The following is an 8632-nucleotide window of genomic DNA, read 5'->3' on the forward strand; positions in this document are numbered from 1 at the left end:
CTGCAGGTCTTATAAAAATATCTAATTCTTAATAATATGTACAGGATAAAAAAATTACTAATTTTTAAAAAGTAAACTGAAGCTTTAGAGCAGATTGTCTAACAGAATTATGTTAACTACATATGTAATTTTAAATTTTCTAATAGCCACATTTAAAAAGTAAAAAGAAATCTCAGTGATGCTATTTATTTATCCAAATACAGCCAAAATATTATTCCACCATATACCCAATATTCAAATTAATAATGAGATAGTTTACCTTATTTTTTGGCATTAAGTCTGAAACTTAGTGTGTATTTTATGCTTGAAGCGGATCTCAATTCCAAGTACCTTCATCTCAAGCGCTCAATACCCACATGTGCCTACTGTGGATACTGCAGTTTTAGAGACTGTCTTCCCGTGATCTCATTAAAAATTATAGTAACAGGATAAGGCTGTTTTTGCAACAATTTACATTATAAAGGCATCACCAAAACTGGCCTAACCATACTTTCTAACCTGAAAAGGAAACAAACCATTGGTCAGCCTTATCATGCAGTGACTTCATAGTAGTTGAGAATATATATATATATATATATATATATATGTCTCCAATTTAGAAAACATCATATACAATTGACCATAATCAGACCTCACTTGCCCTACCTTGAATCCCCTATCAAAATCAAATTTCCTTTCCCTGGAATTCCTCTTTAGAAGAGAATGTCGGTAGATCTTCCCTTAGAAACCACGGGACAGGAATTCTGCACTCCACGTCCCTTAAGGTATAAGGAGGCTCAGAGTTCAGAAAGCAAGACAGCAGAGGTTAAACAGGCTTTTGTGAGCTGATCTGGGAATTTAACCAGCATTTTTAAGTTTTTCCAATTGACTTGAATAGGGCCTTGAACAACACTGTGACCTGGCACCCACGTTTTTGCTACTTGCTACAGGATACCACTACCACCAACGCACAATTTACAGAGCGTTTAATGTGTGCTGAAGACTATGCTAGATGTTTATCTCATTTAATCCTTACAAACAACTCCTGAGGCATTGTTACTATCACTAGTACTTCGCAGAGGGAAAAAAAATTGAGGTTTGCAGTAACTGCCTTATATCACATGTTTCTGAAAGACCTTGGAGCTAATAATTATTTTCACATTTTCATAGGGTTATAAAAACAAGGATATGCAGCAGAGATCATATGTGTCCCACAAGCCTAAAATATTTTACTATCTACTGTCTGGTACTTTACAAAAAAAGTTTACTAACCCACTGCCCTAGGTTATAGAGTTAAATAGTCTGATTCCAAAACTAATCCTCTAAACCAGGGCTTCTCAACCTCGGTTTGACTGACATTTTGGGCTGGAAAATTCTTTGTTACGGGAGGCTGTCCTGATCACTGTAAGATGTTTAACCACACTCTGATCTCTATCTACTAGATGCCAGAAGCAGCACACCCTCCACCCGCCATGTGACAGATCAAAAATGTGTCCAGACATTGCCAAATGTACCCTGGCAGCAGAATCATCCCCCGTTGATAACCGCTGCTCAAATGGTCTTTAAATTAGGGAATGTGTACCCCTAGGGCACATGAAGATTTGTCAAGGAACATGTTGCAACAACATATATAATCCTAAGAAAAAGGCTTCCAGATCCCTGTACTTCCATTTAGTACTCCTCACTAAAACTGACCTCCCTGGGAATATGCCTGCAGTTCAGCTATCATACTGTTGTTTTTCCTCTTCCAAGCTCCTTTCAATCTTCCCACTTTACAAAACTTCACCAAAAATACCTCTCACTCATTCCTATTTTTACTATGGTGTATTCCCCAGAATGGAAAGGCATGGTACTATGAAACAGCCCAAAAAAGTCAGAGGTGTCAATTTCAACTGAGGAACGACTCCAACTATCAATCTCGTTAAGATAAAAATTTCCAGTAAACTTCCATTTTTCATATTTATTATTTGTCAAAATCCATCAGGTATTATACTGTTCTGACCAACTATTACTACTTGTAATAATTCAATCCAGAAGAAAAATAACTCCTAGAGTTACAGTTAAAGGAAATTTTTAAAATTTAGTTTCAACTTACACAAATATTTTTATTAAAGACATGTATGACAGAATAAAAAGCTGTCAGGCATAAATAAATTACATTAAGATAATATCCAGTGGGGGTGGGTAAAAATCAAAGTACAATTTCAAGAAAAAGGAACTGTGTAAAATACCATGTATTTTAAAAATTGATGGTGATGGCTATAAAAGTGCAATATGATACTCCTTGAGATATAGTTGAGTGATGTACCAATTTTATATTAAAATGTCAGTATCTATACCACGTGGGAAACTGCATCCTTTCCAACTACCCGAAAGTATGATGTAAAACATTATAAAACAACCTATCGTGTGCAAGGGAGATAGTTTTACAAAAATTATTTTGGGGGTTCGCAAGCAAATTAAGAACACCGTTCTAAAACCACTCACTATTATACTGCAAACACAAAACACACATGGTCTGTGGCGCTTAGAAGCACCGTAATTCACTACCTCTTATTAAGCTCTTTGGATGTGCTTGGCACTGTTCTACGCTCCATTTACTCCTCATACCCTTGGAGGTTTGATCTGATTTAGAAAATCTTTTACAAATATTGAGCAGCTTGCTCAAGAACTAGTAAATGAACTAGTAAATGGAAGAGACAGGCTCAATAGATATTTGTCAAGAAAATGAAATGAAATGTCCGATTCCAAAGCTAAACCTCCTGCTTTGCTTACAAGTTAGCAGAGTGAGGGAGGTGTGAAGGGTACTTGGAGTGTTTCATGGTAGACTTAGGTCTTAAGCCTTAAAAAAACATAACATTTAAAGGCAGAAAGAAGTCACGATAAAGGAACCCAAGGTAGAAGCAATATGACCTTGCATATATCTTTATTTCAAAGCTTATTTCACACAGTGTGCTGAAAGCTTTCCTAAATAATGTGTCACTGAAGGAAATGGGAGAGCTATTCAAAGGGAAGGCACGCATGTGTGTGCACACACGTGTGTGCATTGGGGTGGGGGGGGTGATTCCATGGGTCAGCTGCTGCTGAACAGCCTTCCTTGCTGGGCATCTCTACTCTGAAGAGAAAAAAAAAATAGCAGGGAGAAGAGCCTGTGTATCTTTCCGGTGAAATGCAGTTGGGAATCTCAACACAGAAAGAAAAAAGTTTGTACTAAAATATTATATTTTTATTTTGTCGTTGTTCTGGGATTTGCTTTATTCTCAGTAGCCTCTGAGAAAATGCATTTCACAGGAATAGGACTATACGATGGTGACTTTAGAAAAAACAATGTCTACCATAACCTTGACCATAGTTAAGTGTTTATCAAGTGTCTTGAAAAGATAAAAACTATTATTACATGATTTGACGCTTGAATTTTTAAAGCTGGGGACAGAAAAAGTCTTTGAAATGTCAATCTGAAGTATTAAATAAAACAGTACCTACACCACTATAACCATCTTCAATCACAACCAAAAGCTGTCTCCAGATACCAATGGCACATTTATTTTTAAACGTTCTAATAAAAGAAGTAAAATATATTTGTTTCAAATATAACCGTGTGTGCGCGCGCGCTTTAAAAAAAATACTGAGGAGCAAAGGTTAAATTCTGAACCAAACCCTTGGACTTAGTTCAATCCCATAAACACTGAAAGTAGTAACAATCATGCTAACGGTCAACATCGCTAGTAGTCTTTAATAATACAACTACTCATCTCCCTAGAAGGAGCATCAGAAGTTGCTCTAATGCCCGCCCATCTGGCCCTTTACAAAACAAAACAAAAAAAAAGGAGCGGGAACTTCTTCCAAAGACCTGTCTGTAACTGCCTCCTGTAGCATCCCACCCGACTCTGGCTTGCTAGAGGAACTACACACAATGACGTTTCAGAAAGCCCCACAGGTTAAGAGACGACACACATAAAAGCTTCCTATTTCAAACACGTTTCATATAAAGTCACCAAATGAGGTCCTTTAATGTGAACGAGAGCGAATCAAAAAAATAGCTCCATTTATAATTGGGGGGGGCTTTCTTATATTACCTTTTTTTGACTTGCTTTTGGAAATTTCAAAGAAAACTGCTGAATCCCTAAATATTTAAGGCAACGTAATTTCACAGGCAACAACAATCCTGAAGGCAAATCCGTTCAATTACAATACACTAAAGCAAATCTCGAGCCTTCTCAAGAGACAGGGTAAAGCAATTCATTACAATTAGTGAGTGCAGAACTGGGCCAGCCCTACAGGAACGCAATAATGCCGTGTCACGAAACTGCGCATTCCAAGAGAAACTTCTTCCAGACACAGAAATGAAGTCGGAGGGACCTGCTGCAGTGCTCAATCCCTAATAAACTCGAACAATCGTATTCGAAGCAGTAAAATCGCGAGCTATCCGTTCCTAATGTTGACCTTTTTGGAAAGAAAGACTATCGAACTTTCACGAAGCTGTAAGCGCTGGGTGAGGGTGAATAATCAATTCTCAGAGCCAACGTAAACAGCGGGGGTGGGGAAGCAAAAACTGATCAATAGAGATGCGGCGGGAGGACTGCGACCGAAGCGAGAAAGGCGGCGCTCTGCGACAAACAGTAAATAGAGGAGGGGGAGTAGGGAGCGCGAAGGTTCCGTAAACCTATGCGATGGGGGTTAACTAAGAACAACTTCTCAGACTATTCTCTCCCAAAATTGCTCCCTTCCAGGAAAGTTTCATCTCCGAAACTTGGATTGGGGGCCGCGGCCTCCTCGGCCCTTCCCGCCCGGCCAGCCCGCGGGCTCGGGGCGCTCGCACAAACCCGCCCGCCTTGGGGGCCCGCGCAGGGGCGACTCCCTCCAGCCGGCCGCAGCCCCACCTGTGCCTTCCAGACCTCGGGCGCTTCGGCACCGGCCGAAGAGCTCCCCGCCCGGCGGCCGCAGCCCAGCGCCCGCTCCCTCAGACGCGGCGCAGCCGCCGCCGAGCGCTCAGCCGGGACCAGCCCGCGGTTCTCTGCACCCCGCACGCCGGAACTGACAAAGCCTCCGGAGCCGCGCGCCACGTCACGTGGCCGCGCCGCCCGGCCCGCCAGCCCGGCTCCCGCGTGACCCTAGCGCGAGCGCGCAGCCCGCGCAACTCGGCTTTCACGGGAGGCCCAATCGGGCTTTTGCCCGGGGGACTTGTCCCCGCCTGCCCAGCATAAATTTGTCCACTCTGACCTTCTAAGTGGTCTCTGGGGAGACGTCAGTCCACTTCAAACCCCTGAGTCGCCGTAAAACTCTAGGGCGAGAAAAGGATGGAGGGCGGAAGGCCCAGAGACAACCACTTGAGCCAGCGGCTCAGCCCGGACCCCCAACCCTGGCCTCCCGGCCACGTCGACGGCCCCGCGCTTGCGCAGTCTCTTGCTCTCCGCGGACCCCAGGTGGCTGGAGGGAGTGGGCGAGAGCGGTGGGCCGTGAGCGCTCTGACGGCTAGGGGGAGCCGTGTACGCCAGAAGTCTGTAGCAGCACGGCAAAAAAGAATGTTAAATTCCTGATTCCTAAGGTTAAATAGCAAGTGTGCCGATACCATTTATGATTATGGAAAGCTAACAGGGGAAAATCAGACTAAACATACTCTACTTTTCGTCAGAAGTTCTTTAAAGTTAGTAAGATAGCATAGCTGTGTGGACAGGGAATGCTACCTGCTTTTCCGGTGCTACAAGGATCAAGCCAAAGAAGCAAAAGCCCCTGCCCCCGCCCATGAGCCCTAAGGGGAGTTTAGGATGGAGAAAAATCAAAGCGGTCTATGCTTTGGATACTGGCCCTAGATAGTAAAGATGCATATCTACGGAATAATGAGCCCAGACTCTTGCATCTTCCCATAGAGAGAAAAGCACTAAGATCATGAACTTTAGACCTCTGTTCTTTGTGATTAGCGGTAATCTTTTGATGTTCTACCAATTTTTTAAAGCAAAAAAAAAAACCCAAAACCAGAAAACCCCACAGAACTACTCCTACATATCCTGGTTCCTCCCTCATCTCTTCAGAGCAGTTCCTCAGAGTTACCTGAGAGGCTGTGTCCTAGGCCACTGTCCTTAGTAAGAGCCCTGAATAAAACTTAATCTGGAAACTTTTAGGTTGTATGTTTTTCTTCAGTCAACAGATGTCAGATTTTACACTCTTGAATAGACCTGCTTTAAAAAACTGTATACATATATATACATACATATATATGATGTGCCCTGAGCTCTTAAGACTAAGTGACTTGTTTAAGGATGGCAGAGACTTAATTCCAGATGAATTGTTACTCCCCTCAATCAAAATTAATTAATGATGGGGAATATTGGATGACTGCTGTGGGGGAGGCTTTTAAATTTAAAATCTGGTAGTTCCACTTGGTAGTTCTCTGGAATCCCAGAAAGATAACAGCCAACCATTCCAAAGAGAGAAACCTCTTAGGGGTGTATACATTAACACAGTGGTTTTAGACGATTTTGCTCTTATACACCTTAAAAAGAATGCTGAAAAACTGTGACTGTACCTTCTCCCTCATTGTTAGATTGAGCATCAAAACTTCTCATCTCACTTAGAGAGTTGCAAGGGATGCAAATTGTTTTATTGTAAATTGACATTCTGAAATGAAACAGTTACATAACTTTGAATTGTAGCCAGTGGAACCTAAATACCAGATAATTTTATATCCATCATCAGTTTTTAAAACTATATTAACAAGCTTTTCTTTAATAAGAGGAAATTTTACATCATTCCTTTTCTTCTTAAACTCATATCTCCATATCACTTGATGATATTTTATCCCAATATTAATTTATTCTGGTTAGATATGACCCCCCAAAATATAATCAGTAAAAGAAAAAAATGGTAAAATGTACATCATCAGAATTAAAACCATTTGCTCTTCAAAAGACACCATCAAGAAATTGAAAATACAACCTATAGACTATGAGAATATATTTTCAAATCATCATATTTTACATGTATTTCAAACATACAAAGAACCCTTATAACCTAATAATTAACAAGATAAGGAATATAATTTTAAATGGGCAAAAGATTTGAATAGGCAATTCTCCGAAGACATATAAATGTCCAGAAAGCACATGAAAAGATTCTCAGTGTCATTAGTCTTTAGGGAAATGGAAATCAAAACCACAGTGAGATGTCATTACTTACCCACTAGAATGTTTGTAATAAACAAGATAGATACTAACTGGTGTTGCACAAAGATGTGGAGAAATTCAAACCCCCATGCATTACTGGTAGCAATGTAAAATGATGCAGTCACTTTTTGATAAACAGTTTGTTTATTGAAAAGTTATACATAGACTTACTATATGACCTAGCAACTCCTCTCATAGGTGGGATTGTGTAGACATATGTTTTCATTTTACTTGGTTCAAAACATCAAGTGATGAGGCTGTTATAAAACTCTTTTCACTCCTATTTATTTAGTTTGTTTAGGTGGATAGAGTTTCTCAGTTTTCACATCTATAAATATTAAAATTGAAATAGAATGGATGTGAATTCTGTCTTGTTCTGGAAATAGAGTACATATAATACAAACAATAATACAAATACTTGTATACACAAAGTGCACAAGTGTACTTGATAGAAATGTTCATAGCAACATCATTTAAAACAGCCAAAAAGTGAAAACGATCCAAATATCAATCAACCAATGAAAGGATCTTTGAAAATGTGGTATACCTATACAATGGAATATTGCTCTATCCCCAAAATGAATGAAATAGTGATATATACCACAACATGGATGAACCTCAAAAACACTATGCTCGGTGAAAGAAGCCAGACAAAGACATATATTTCTGTTTCAATTATTATTTTTTTTTGAAAGAGACAGAAAGTAGATTATTGGTTGCCTAGGGCTGGGCTTAGTAATGGAATCGACTGTAAATGGGCACAAGGTGTTCTTTTTAGGGTGATGAAAACGTTCTAAAATTAGATTGTGATAATGGTTGTACAGCTCTGTAAGTATAATAAAATTCATTGAATCGCACACTTAAAATGAGTGAATTTTATGATATATAAATTATATTTTAAACAGTTTAAAAAAATATCTCCTGCATTGACTATGATAATTATTTATATTATATGTATCCTACATTTGGATAAATAGTTATTGAAGAGTATATATTTGTTGGAAATATATCTTGATGAGGTGAAAGCGACTCTTTTTTTCAATTAATTCATCTATTTGCAGATGATTATCATTTATTTCTAGAATGGGATAGAATTCAGCATCAATTCTATTCTACTTTTAATATTTAAAAATGTAAAGCCTGAGGAACTCCGTCCACATTAAAAAAAACAGAATTAACAGAAGGAATTTTATAACTGCATTGTCACTCAATTCTTCGAACTACTTCCAAATCATATGCCCTGAATCACTTTACAATATATCATTCAAATTTGTTTTTTAATCCAATAGATCCTTCTGCCATTTTTTTAAATTAAAGAATTGGAAATCACTTGACTGCAAAAATATCTGTCACCAAGTGGGTATAGTTATTCACTTCCTCAGTTTCTGGGAAGAACACCAAAAAGACTTTACTAAGATTGACCATCTGGTACCACTGAGGCCCCAGCATCCTTAGTGGTGCCACACTCAAGGTAGTGACTGCATCCCACTAGT

At 39.4% G+C, this 8632-nt stretch overlaps 1 protein-coding gene across 2 annotated transcripts in view; it reads right to left on the minus strand.

Annotated features, from left to right (window-relative positions):
- The window catches only part of SPART (spartin), a 42166-nt gene extending 36823 nt beyond the window's left edge, over positions 1–5343 (minus strand). The window contains exon 1 of one of the 2 annotated variants that reach the window (XM_081214727.1): positions 5200–5343. The gene's annotated coding sequence lies outside the window, so the exon portion shown is untranslated. Of the gene's footprint in view, positions 1–4859; positions 5003–5199 lie in introns of those variants that run through there. The other variant, XM_081214726.1, reaches the window with a different exon arrangement.
- Positions 5344–8632: the final 3289 nt, after the last annotated feature.

This window comes from Mesoplodon bidens (genome assembly GCF_964165515.1).
Source record: "Mesoplodon bidens genome assembly, chromosome: 17".
NCBI classification, from domain to species: domain Eukaryota; kingdom Metazoa; phylum Chordata; class Mammalia; order Artiodactyla; family Ziphiidae; genus Mesoplodon; species Mesoplodon bidens.